This window comes from Leptonotus elevatus, chromosome 22 (genome assembly GCF_054856555.1).
Source record: "Leptonotus elevatus isolate MCC_2025b chromosome 22, RoL_Lele_1.0, whole genome shotgun sequence".
NCBI classification, from domain to species: Eukaryota; Metazoa; Chordata; class Actinopteri; order Syngnathiformes; family Syngnathidae; genus Leptonotus; species Leptonotus elevatus.
The window spans coordinates 3,775,065-3,787,643 of record NC_141260.1 but is presented as its reverse complement, the minus strand read 5'-3'; the positions used below and the strand labels follow the sequence as shown (position 1 = coordinate 3,787,643).

At 39.6% G+C, this 12,579-nt stretch overlaps 2 long non-coding RNA genes across 2 annotated transcripts; both read left to right on the top strand.

Moving 5' to 3' along the window:
* The first annotated feature begins 2,414 nt into the window (after positions 1 to 2,414).
* Positions 2,415 to 6,693, top strand: LOC147155430 (uncharacterized). Its single transcript, XR_015092319.1, has 4 exons — positions 2,415 to 2,539; positions 4,389 to 4,668; positions 5,691 to 5,866; positions 6,179 to 6,693. It is a non-coding gene; the product is annotated as an uncharacterized LOC147155430 (long non-coding RNA).
* A 69-nt stretch (positions 6,694 to 6,762) lies between these two features.
* LOC147155429 (uncharacterized) lies at positions 6,763 to 12,246 on the top strand. Its single transcript, XR_015092318.1, has 6 exons — positions 6,763 to 6,992; positions 7,380 to 7,633; positions 7,761 to 7,925; positions 9,543 to 9,684; positions 11,048 to 11,162; positions 11,530 to 12,246. It is a non-coding gene; the product is annotated as an uncharacterized LOC147155429 (long non-coding RNA).
* Positions 12,247 to 12,579: the final 333 nt, after the last annotated feature.

The following is a 12,579-nucleotide window of genomic DNA, read 5'->3' as shown; positions in this document are numbered from 1 at the left end:
GGGACACACACTTTTGAACAGAACACTGCTTGGGTGACTTCATTTGTGTGATCAGAAGCTTCTGATAATTATAATACCTTTGCAAAGGGACAGAATCTCACCATTCAGTTAATTGAACACGCAAAGAGTAGAATACAAATATTGTAAACTCTAACAATACATACTTCAATTTTCTTTGATTTAATTTTGTTTTTTATACCAAGCTCTAAATTATCCGACAGTGTGACACTTCGAGGCTGTGGTTGCCAAATAAGGCATTTGGTCCCCTTCATCTGAAGCCTTGTTTACAGCTTTTCTCATTGATGTCTAGTGAAACCTGGCAGTGTATAATGAAAATGAACTGCCATTCTCAGATGCCAAAATTAACCACACTAACTTAAGTGTGCATCGGGCAGCAATATACATGCATTAATGGGCTTTTGTTCGTTTAACTTGTTCAGGTTCAACGCTGCCAGTTGTTGCAAATTAAGATAAGTTGGTTAATCATGACTACATGGACAATTAATTGCATTATCAAATGTGATATATAAAAAGAAAAGCACGTTGCGGATGATGCCTGAATCCATTGGTACATTCGTGTCAGTAAGATAGCCTGAGCACACACAGGTTGTCATGTGTGTTTGATGTAATGGTACACGATGTCCTGTTTGGTGCGCTAACACACTGCCACGTGTAATGTAAACATTAGTCAGTTAACTCGTGTTTTTTAACAGCTAAAACAAAGCTACTGTACGCCCGTAGTTAACATCAAAACAGGAACACACATGCTTGCTCACAACTTTCTCCGTTTACGAACTCAAATTGACAATTCCGAAGTTCTGGCATCTCTTATATTTCCACAATGTAACACCGTGACAACAACGTGACAAGCATACAAAGCAGGCATATTGTTAAAATTATAGTTTTTCACGTTCTCAAAAAAAAAAATCCTCACAAATCAAATTACGACGATCCAAAGTCTAATACTTTTCAACGAGTGGAAAGCTTCTTTCACCAACGATAATTTCTGCACTTGAGGAAAGTGGAAAATCGGATTTATCCCACTTAGATTGTCAGTTCCGACCTCAAAGCGTTCAAGGAAAATGCACAGTAAATACATGATATAATATGTACACGTGACACAATGTGTTTTGGAATGACTGTATTAACCAGAACAAATAAATTACTGTAATCAGCAATCTTTGCTGTTTACATTTGCCTCTAACGCTTTTAGGCCAGAACTGGGTCACTCCCAGTGGGATAAATCTGACTCCAAACCATATGCAGTATATGACTGCCATTTTGACGTAGCATCACAATTGTCAATGAAAACACTGAAAGTTACAAAACATGACATATTTGTCACAAGGCCTCAGCAGAAACTCATAATCTTTGAAAATCCCCCCCTTTCAGGTACATACCTCTTTTTTAAATTTTGTTGATCAATTTAATACTTCTAAATTATGCCTACTAATGCCACAGAATGGTTTCCTAGTATTATTGCAACTTTGCGTAGTTGAATTAATTGTGAGTGTAACATTTTATTTATTAATGTCTGGAATGCTGTTACAAGCTGCAAATTTAACCATCATAGTAATTGTCTTTATTATAATTATGTGCATACACCAACGAATTGAAGCTGTAAAGTAATGATGGTTATTTAACTGCAGCAAGTTGGTGATGCGTTATTATTCTGAACATGATCTAAGTAGTCAAGTAATCGCCACAACTGTTTGTGATCAGTGGAATTGCAAACTACCGATAGTTTGCGGCATATCAGAAATATATATATTTTTTGTGAATATCTGAAAAGGTTATGGTGGTATATTTTGTTTGTTGATGAAAGCCCTTCAAATTTGTATAGTTTCTGTTACGGTGTGGTCACGGGGCGGTGTGGTGTCTGTCGGCGTGTGAAGTGGAGGACCCAAATGCAGGGAGGCAGGAGAACCACAGCAGGAGCGAGACTGGCGTGCTTTATTTTTCAGAAAACACTAACCAGGGTACTGGTTAATGCTAACTAAACAACAAACTGAAAAGTTACAAAATCAAACTGACAGCCAGAACTCCGGTGGTGACCGTGACAAGCGGCAATGATCGCACGCCGACTGATCACCACCCGGGAACTAAATACACCCACACTAATTGGGTAACTCGCCACACCTGGGGCCAGGCACAAGTGGCCGAGGGCCCGGATTGGTCAACCCGCGGAAAGGCTGGAACCCACTCAGGACCAATCGGGACCCTCAACCAAAACCAGATCTTCCCAGACATGACAGTTTCTTTGTTTGTTTTTCTTACTTTTTAAGGAGGCGGTGGACAAAGAAGATTAAATCCTGTGGCTCAAGGTTCACAAGGATACACTGCCAAATCTCTCAAAACTGCTTCGAACAATGGGAAAAATGTGCCGTACATTGTCCCTCTTCAAGAAGAAATAGATACTACCCCACTGCCGTATGATGCTGCTGAGTTCAACAAAATGCCCAAAAATGGATGCATGACCTGTGGCCAGATGGTTCCATTGCCCCTGATCCAGGTCCACATTGAGTCCTGTAGAGCTCATGTAAGTTGTCTTTACAAATGTTTCCCTAAGAGATAAAATCAAATTATTACATTTGCTCAGCTGTGGTAGCATTTTTTCCCTTTATCTTTGTAGTCTAAGGGCTATCTTTTCGTACCCAGCTCTAATATAGTGCAAAGCTCAGTCTACTCTGCACTTGGTTTGATTTTTGTTGTATTTGACTACTCCTTTACTGGCCAATGATAATGGCTCTACTTATTATTTCAGTTCATTGTGAGGCACACGGCCTACATCCATACGTACGTTCGTGACTGGCTGAATGTTGGCTGAATATGCGTGGCAGGAAGTTCACGTAACTTAAAGGCGCATGTCAAATTTTGGAGTGTTAAAACAACCATATTTATCACCCACACATGCTTAAGAAAAATTTTAAAGGACAGGAGGCACTACTGTGGCACAATGGCTGTTGCCCCTATTTTTCCTGTTTTGTCAAATAATGATGACGGTTTCGGGACGGAAACGTAAGGTTTCACCTTGAGCGTGACGTCAGGCGTTTGCACGCTCTCACGCTCTGCAGAAGCGCTGGCAAGGTGGAAGTGTTTGGGGGTTGTTTCTAAGAGTCCGTGGGAAAAACAAGTGTGTGCGACAGCGGATATAAAAGTGTGTAAAGAGGTAAAACAAAAATATCACCAAAAAAATCAATAATTATCTTAAGCGGGTAAATGAATAAGTCAATTAAATGAAAAAAAAGTAGGTAAGTAAGTGTGTTTTAAGAGTGGGTAGAGATGAAAGTGTCCTAATATTTAACGGAAGTTCTATCCATGGGGAGAGATTTTTGTAAAATCTCCCAAACTTTCTAGAGGAAAATAATGTGCTGTTAAGTTAAATTTAAGTAAAACAAAAAAGTTGATTATCTAGAAATGAAAGTTGGTCGATCATTAGTAAGTGGGAATATATTTTTATTGTCTTCTTTATTCATAATTGTTCTTTCACCGTGCGAAAATATTTATATTTAATCCAAATACCTGATTATTCAATAGAATTTTCCATATGATGTTTGAATACCTAAATATTTGATAGCTGCAGCACTACAGGGGATGCTATACTGTACCATACATAATATAAATGGATAATGAAAGAGATGACCTGACGCTTGGGGAGGACTGGCCAATTGGGAATTTAATGAGTTTCCCAAATGCCCAGTCCATCCACGGCGACAAATCAAATAGTAATGGCTTGATGCCGGTCGAACAACGAATCGGCATGTTGGACACTGCACCACCGCTCCCTGGAAAAGTTCAGGCTCAGGATTTTTTTAAAAACTTTAAGCCCTTGATAACACCCAGTGGTGAAGTCCAGGGTATACGCGGGTATACTGAGTATACCCACTTCTTTTTCAGTCAGCATTGAGTAAGTCAGACACCTATGCTGTTTTCGTGTGTAGGGTGTTTCAGTTCTCCGAAGCGCTTTGGAGAACTGAGACACCCTGGCCTACACACTCACACCTATCAACGGCAACGTTCAATTGAGGGGCACAAGGGTGGAAGTGCAATTATTGGGGCGCAACCTATATGTCGCAACAGTAACCGTAAACAGCGTTACAGAAGTTGGAAGTCCGTGGCATGTAGCCCATATCTGCTACTATACGTGCTGGTTGCTATAAATCAATAAAAAAATATACTTTTTTTTTTATTAACTAGTAATTGACATTTGATTATTTTCCACTAGAAAACCTGACGATTTCTCACCGCACACTTGTTAAAAATCACAGGGTTAACAGATAAAAGTCATTTTAAGCATAGCACCTGTCTATGAACATTTGGCTTTTTCGGTGGAACTGTCAAGTTTGTCTTATGAAAATTCTATTCATTTGATTCCATATTTTCCATAGACGAAGGATGATTGTGAAGACGAAACGGTCCCGACAGCAGAACATGATTTAGAAGTAATTAGTGAGGTAAGCAATCCGTGTATTTGTGTAACAGTAGTGTGTTTATTCAAATGTCATGATCTGCTATACTTTGTTCTATATTGTATTCAACAGTTATGTTACTTCTACTTTATGAAACCATGTCTCTATATGCTTGGTACTTTTAGGACTCCTGTCCAATTTGTGGAAATATATTTCCTGCGGAAATTGTTGCATACCATGCAAGTTCATGTGGTGACAGGTATGACAGACGTAAATTTAGAGATATCAAAACTGCATGAGAATATGCACAAATGGTGGATGGGGGGCGGGGGTTGGGGGCCGGTGGGGTGCCTGGCGGGCCTGCAGTGCCCCGTTCTGCTGCGTTGGGTCGGGGGCGCGGGCCGTGTTGGGGCGGGGGGCGCTCCTGCTCCTGGGATTGCTCTTCGGCCGGTGGCCCTGGTGGGGCCCGGGGGTCGTCCTTTGGCGCTGCCGCGGCCTGGGGGGCCCTGAGGTGTTGCGCTTGCTCTGTTCCGGCAGGGGTCGACGGCTCCCCTCTTTGGTGGAGATTTTCAAGCATGCCAGATCCACCACACCAGCATCTACCGAAACTCAGACACAATCTGTTTCCTCCTCAGGTCATTGAATCGGTGGAGGCTGGTGTCTGTGGATCTCACTCGGCTTCGTCTGTCCTTCCTTCCTTTTCTCGGTCTCTCCTTCGGTCTCTTGAGGCCTCCCTGATTTTATGTTTTTTGGATTTGTTGGGGTCTGGATGTTTCTTGGGTTGGGGAGGAGTTCTGGTGGGTGGTGCCTGGTCGGTGCTGGATTTCACCTTCCTTGGTTTTCTTTGGTCCCCTCGGGTCTCCTGACGGCGGTGTTCGGTTTAGGTGAACGGTATGAGATTTTTTCTAATAGGTTTTTTTGGTGAGCTAACAAATACACGCACGCACGCACGCACACACGCACGCACGCACATACACATCCTCACCCACACACACACACAAAAAAAATAAAAATAAATAGAGAGCAATGATGATGACATTTCCGAATGAACAATACTGAGCTCTTTAAGAAAAGAAAAAAAAAAAAAAGTAAAGCGTAAATTTCTTCATGTAAATTGTCAGGTACATTTTCAAGATATAAATTTTTACATCATTTGACACATGACCACTGTGTATGAGTTTTCTTTTTTGGATGATGCAAGTGTGATAATCAAACTGTATAAAATGTTTTTTTTTTCTTAATATGTGTGCTAAAACATGTGTTCATTCAATCCTTTTCAAGATTTCCATGTGGTAGCTCCACTTCTGCACAATCATATATGCCGAGTGACCACATGACTCAAAGCAGCACTGGTGCATCAGTTATCTGCTCATCACCTGATATAACGACATCAACAGCGACCCTCTCAACAGACAATACCCTTTTACAGTCCAGACCTGATGAAATGGATGAGATGCGTTAGTATTTGTCTAAAAAAATTTATGAATAAATAATGATATGTTTGGTAAAAGTTAAGAAAAACAATCACATTGAAAGATGTTAAAATGCCAATATTCATTACAGTGCTGTAATTTTTTTTCCATCTCACCAAAAATCGAATTACAATTATTGAGTTTGTCATAGACTTGCATATGTCTTTGTTTATTCTACAAATTGGTTATAGGCACAATTTGTAGAGTAGTGAATGTTGTGCAATTCATTACTTTTTAAATTACAACTTCAATTATAATAAACAGTTGTTTTCTTCTATTTTTTGTGTGTTACTACAGCATGGCAAAACGTAGTGGATCCGGAATTAGCAGCTGACCAGTACAGAAGGCAGTGTTTGCAAACCAATGAAGATAAGCCATACCTAAAAATAATAATAGACATTGGAGAAGACGTAATGGACCAGGAAGCCAGAATCCTCACTTTTTACAAGACTCCCAATATAGATTGGGCCAAACCATTTCAAGCTAAACTAAAAGGTGCTGTAAACAAACCTCAATTCAAACATGTTGTTTTTGAGTATTGTATTCGTAACATGTTTTGCTTTTTATATATTTGCAGGGGTGCAGATAAGTAGCATGTTAGTGCGCATGAGCACCAAAATTACAATAATGTAGTAATGTACTTGTTAAACTTATTTTTTTTTCTTTTCTTTTTTAAGTTCACACTTAAAGCTTTCTATGAACAACCGCTAAGACAGCTAGCTTGAGTAGCCTATCTCCCTGGAAACTGATGCATTTGCATGGAGATGTGGCTGAAGGCGTCGTACAAGTGCTGCCAGAAGGACAGTTATCTTCGCATCACTGTACTGTGGCTACGGCAGTCATTCAAAATATGTAATGACACGAAAGTGGTCCATGTTGCATGTTGCATGAATATTTTTATTGTGGGAGTACAATGCTGTAACAACAGCAATCCCACATGAACATATGAAAACATGAAAAATACAAATTTGAAGGCCAGAAAACCCATGACCTGAAAGATGGATGTGATTGCTTGTGTTTTTAGGAGATGTGGCCATTGGAGAAGGGGTTAACAGACACTTCTTCAGTATGATAATGCACAAGTTACAACATGGTTTCAAACTTGATTGCGGTAGGTCTTAAAGAATCCTAAAGACACTGGCCCAACTCCACTAAAGTTTGTTTGTTTAAGTTGCAAGGCAAAATAGAACATAAATGTTAGATAATTGACTCATGATTTTATGAAGGAATTACGTGCACCATCCTGGCAGACAGCTTTAGTTATGGTCAGTGATTATATTGCAAATTATTGTAAATTAATCATTCAGCAAATACAAGTTATCATTCAGCTATACTATAAATAACTAACAACAGACAGCATAGCCATAACACATGACAAATCTGTCAATCTAAAGATTAATACACAATCATAGGCAGGAAATTGCAATCATGTGGTTATTATTACCGTATTGAACATAAAATGGCAAACCCCATTAAAAAATTATTATTGTTTTTATAGGAACCGCATGCGGCACTGTGCTGTTTGAAGGCCAACCAGATCATTTAATTCCTGCCACTTCCCAAGTATTTGCACATAATGACCTGTTTGTCATGGCAGGAAGAATGATTGGGCATTCTTTCCTTCATGGGGGCCCTTGTCTGTTAGGTATTAGCCCAGCAGTAATTCATGTGTTGCTTGGTAAATCACCACAGACAGCGACAATCATGTTAGAAGATGTGGCAGACATGGACATCGGGGAGACCATACGCCCGGTAAGTACGGTAAAGTGCAAGGTTATCCATTGGAAAACATTGTCATTCAATGAAAAAATATGGACTATACTTTTACTTTTTAAATGTAATTTATTGGAAATAAATGTGCGGTATTTTCTTTTTAAAGCTGTTTGAGAATCAAGAATCTGCTGGAAAGGAAGAAACAAGTGAAAAAAGAGGACTCAATGAGTGTCAGACAACGGCTGTTAATGACCTGGCATTGGCATGGGACATGCCTATATTAACGGCTAGTAACAGCACCTGGCTCCTTCACAATCTACTTCAGCATGCAGTAAGTGTGGCTGACTAGCGTTATATCCATCAAAAGTTGTCCTACTTAAGTGTCTCCTATCTAACAGTATATCATGCTTTGATAAATGTACATTTTACACATTACCTCTGTATATGTAACTGGATAGCCGATAGGCCAATTCCATATTATTACTCTCAAGAAATGTTTCTCGGCATACAATTGTTAACTTTGTATACATTTTTACTGTTTTACTTTATATTTTAACCATTTTGTAATTAGTTATAGCTGTGTAGATGTAGGTATAATTATGTTAACTCAGTATGGCTGAATGAATAGAAATATATTCTTATCTGTGTCGGAAGGGAGTCAGGCTTATTGTTATTGTATTTTTTCTAATCTGATTTATACCCATGGGAACGGATTCTCTTGTATTCATTCAGTTGTAACCAGGTGTGTTGTGAGCTGACTTTTCTATGAACCCTCTTTTGAATAAATAATGATGTGGGCTGGAGAGAAGACACATTTGAACAGAGCACTGCTTGGGTGACTTCAATTGTGTGATCAGAAGCTTCTGAAAAATATTCACCTTTGCAAGGGGACTTCTTCACCAGGATCTCACCATTCAGTTAATTGAACACGCAAAGAGTACAATACTTAATATTGTCTACTCTAACACAATCCTATAGGAGGATCTTTGATGAAAAATGTTTGCGCATGCGCGGTTGGTTGTGTGACAGAAAATGATAGCGGGCTCAGTCGCGCTGTATAGATGAGACGTAAAACAATATCGCCCATTTCAAGGCGACGAACAAGTCAGGGTGGCTGTTGATCATGCTTTGGAACACCTGAATAAGACTGAAAAAGAAATATGACTTAGTGTTTTTTTATAGTTATTGCACAAACTCGATTTCTTCGTTTTTTAAATCCTCTCCAAATAACAAATCTACCCTGTCAGCATCAACTGGAAACCAGGCTTTGAGCATCAAATTATACCCTCCTGATATCTCGCAGCCATCACAATATGTCACAATGAACATTATGTCACACACGATCCTCAAATATATTTACCGTATTGAAATTGGAGAACATTTGATTTACGATGTTTATAAATTTATTAAACATAAACAAGAGGACTTCAGACATTTTACAACTTGCCTTAAATACATGTATACATTATATGCTTAATGAGGGTTGTAGGAGGAAAATTGTACATTTTTTAATAAATGAGTTATAACTAACTCAACAAAAGATGCCTCTGCCAAATCTAATATTGGGGTCTAAAGAACTGAGCGATAAAAGAAAAAAGGGGTCGTCAAAGCAGCACATACTGTCCAGTGTCCACTTGTTAAAAAAATTGTGACCACCTTGCCACACCTGCCTCCCGGCCCAACACTAAGAGCCTAGGAGCTGTATATGTCTAATCTGTATGTATACCTATAGTATATATAGTAGTCTTCTCTCAGGATGGGAGAGGTAAGATGGTCGCCCTGTGGCTTCAATGGCTTGCACGGTGTGTATGGGCGATCGGCTGTACAGCAATATATACAGACCAGTGTTTGAATGTGCACAGAGTAATAATTGAATTGAATTTACTGCATGTATATATTTACTTGGAGTCCCTTCATCCATACCTCACTCACCCCTGTGATACTTTAGGGTGCTCGGCCGAAACTCCCGCCAACTCAAACAGCTGAAGCAAGGACTAAAATAAACCCTCATTATGCTGTTATTGGAGTCTCGACCCGATGCAGTGGCATCAGTTTTTCCAACAGAAACAAAGTCTGAGTGCAGTGTGGAGGTATTCAATGAAGCATGTCTAGGATTCTAAAATGTCTGTAATTTTCAAAATAAATTTTTTTGCATGGGAATTAACTGGAATTTATGGGAATGCAAAAGGAATTCATTAGGTCAAGATTGACCAGATAACTTAATTACACTTTTTTTTAAAGGTTGTGCGAGTTTGAGTGAGCCTGCTCATGGGCATGTTGGGGGGAAGGTTAGGGTTTTCTTTGTGCTGTACTATGGATGTTTTATTCACTCAACGCTTTTGAGTTGCAATGTAATGTATGAAAGGAGCTATATCAATTTTGATTTGATGTGACAGTCTGGCAAAACAAAAAAATATTTATTTTTTCATTAGGGTTAGTTCAAGGTTGCAAAGATGTTTGCCAGACCCACCACCCATCCATCCATTTATTACCGCTAATCCGGAGTCGGATTCACGGGGGCAGCAGCTTTAGGAGGGAAGCCCAGACCTCCTCAGCCACTTGAACCAGTTCCTCCGGCTGGATCCCAAGGTGTTCCCAGGCCAGCCCAGAGACATAGTCTCTCCAGCATGTCCTGGGTCGTCCCCGGGGTCTGCCGCCGGTGGGACATGCCCGGAACACCTCTCCAGGAAGGCGTCCAGGAGGCTTCCGAACCAGATACCCGAGCGCCCTTAACTGGCTCCTTTCCACGCGGAGGAACAGCGGCTCGACCCTGAGTCCCTCCCGGATGACTGAGCTTCTCACCAAATCTCTTAAGGGAAAGCCCGGACACCCAACGGAAGAAACTCATTTCGGCCGCTGTGTGGCAGACACTCGCAAAGAAATTTCAACATGTTCATTATTCCTTTGCGATTTACATAGAATGTTTGGTGCCGTAAATATACTTTGCAAGTGTCTTGAGAACATCTTTGCAACCTTAGAATAAATAATAATTAAAAACTGACAACAAAGAAAAACTCGCTACATGCACAGTCCCTTGCATGCAAACCTTTGACGCACAGTTAGATACAACCTTTAAGCCCATATCCAAATGAGAGGGAGAGTGTTTGCTTAGGGTTAGGGTTATATTATTGAATATTCGTCATCATATGTTCAGTTATGCAAACATTTTTAATGTTTTTTCCTTGTTCCAAGGAAATTTTGATTTGGAATCATTTTCAGTGAACAATTCCAACCTTGAACAAAGTCTGATGAGAAATCAACAATCACATGTTCTCCTCAGCAGGATACACATTTCATTGTTAGGCTGTTGAGACCACAACATCAGCCTTCACACAATTAACACCCATGTGTGGATTGACCATATGTATAAATTAGAGAGAAAATTGTAAAATAGAATGAATTGGTTCAATGCCAACTATGGTGCCATAATGATTGTCTCATTTGCTGTCCTAGGTTGTTTTGGACCTAATCAAATGGCCTGAGGAATCTGGGTTGGACGATGAAGATGGTTACTCCGTTGACTGTAGATGTAGAATAATGGGGTACTTGCGTCAGTTTGTGAGGACAGGTAAATTACATGTTGATATTTGTGCACATTTTGTAATGCATAAATGCAGATTTTCAAATGTGGTTGAAAATCAAGTTTTTTTTTAACCATTTTTTCTTGTTTATGAACACAAGTTGTATTATGAGTATTAAGCATAAGCATACACATATTGCTACAAGGCAGAATTTTAATTTATAGATACATCTGTGATTTGATTTTCTTAAATGATCATCCTCTAGCAGGGATCACTTTTTTTCCCAGATGTTGCAGAACCTGTTTTTTTCTCAAAAAAATACATAAATTAAATTATAAAAACAGTAATCTAATTGATTATTGTTACTTAATAGCATGCACAGCTTAATTCCACTTTTTTTCTCCTTTTTTTTAGGGTCTCAAGAGAATCTTAAAAGACTCCTGAAGTTCTGGGTGGGATGGGAGATACCCATGCCAGATATGAAAGTGGAGGTGGTGAGAGCGGAACATCCCACGTCTTCTACATGCTTCCAAAACTTAAAGTTACCTGGCCACTACAGCCATTACACAGAATTCAGTGACCATTTAAAGAACTGCATCGCCACAACTGATACTGGTTTTGGTTTGGTATAGATCAAAATCTTTATTTCATTACTTTAAATAATGTAGTTCTGATGTTTTGCTAGATAGGTTCTTATTACAGTTCATTGTCAATTTGTACGAAAAGACAATATATAGCACTAAATTATAAAATGTAATTTAGTGCAGGCAGTTTTAAACAAATAACAGCCCAGAAGCGCTTGGCTAGACCCTACACATAGTTTATACTGTGCATGTAGTTCACTGCAGCCAAATAATGGTCTACTCCCATGCGTGTAGAAGGTCCTGCTGGATCCACAGCAGCATGGAGTCCAGCCAGTTCTTGAGGTGTCAAAGGGCAGTCAGTTTCAGGCACATAGACACAAGAGTCGGTGTTGCTGGACACAAGGCCACTACTCTCCCAGTTTATCAGGGGGATGTTCAAATCCTGTAGTTGATATGAAAAACAATTCATTGTCTACTGTTTAAAGTAAGTTTTGCTTACCAATTTTTTAAAAGTACTTACAACATCATTAGACTCTTGTACATTATAGTGCAGTCCCGTGTGCCACAGTTGGTTCGGGGTACGATTTCCCTCGACTGTCCCAGCCATCTTTAAAAACATCAAGCTGGGCTTGTAGGCGAGGAATGCAGACATAATGGCAGCAGAAAAGGTGAACACTGCTGGACAGGTCCAGGAGATCATCTTCCTCCATTTGGTGCAACGCAGCATAGTAGAGGCAAGTGACTGCTGTGTAGACATCTCGCCAAAGACGTTCAATTCTGTAATGTCAATGTAATTGTGCCCCCCCCCCCTTTTTTTTTTTAATTAAAGAAGACATTTTAAACCATGTAAAAAAGTGAATCATATTTGGACAAACAAGCA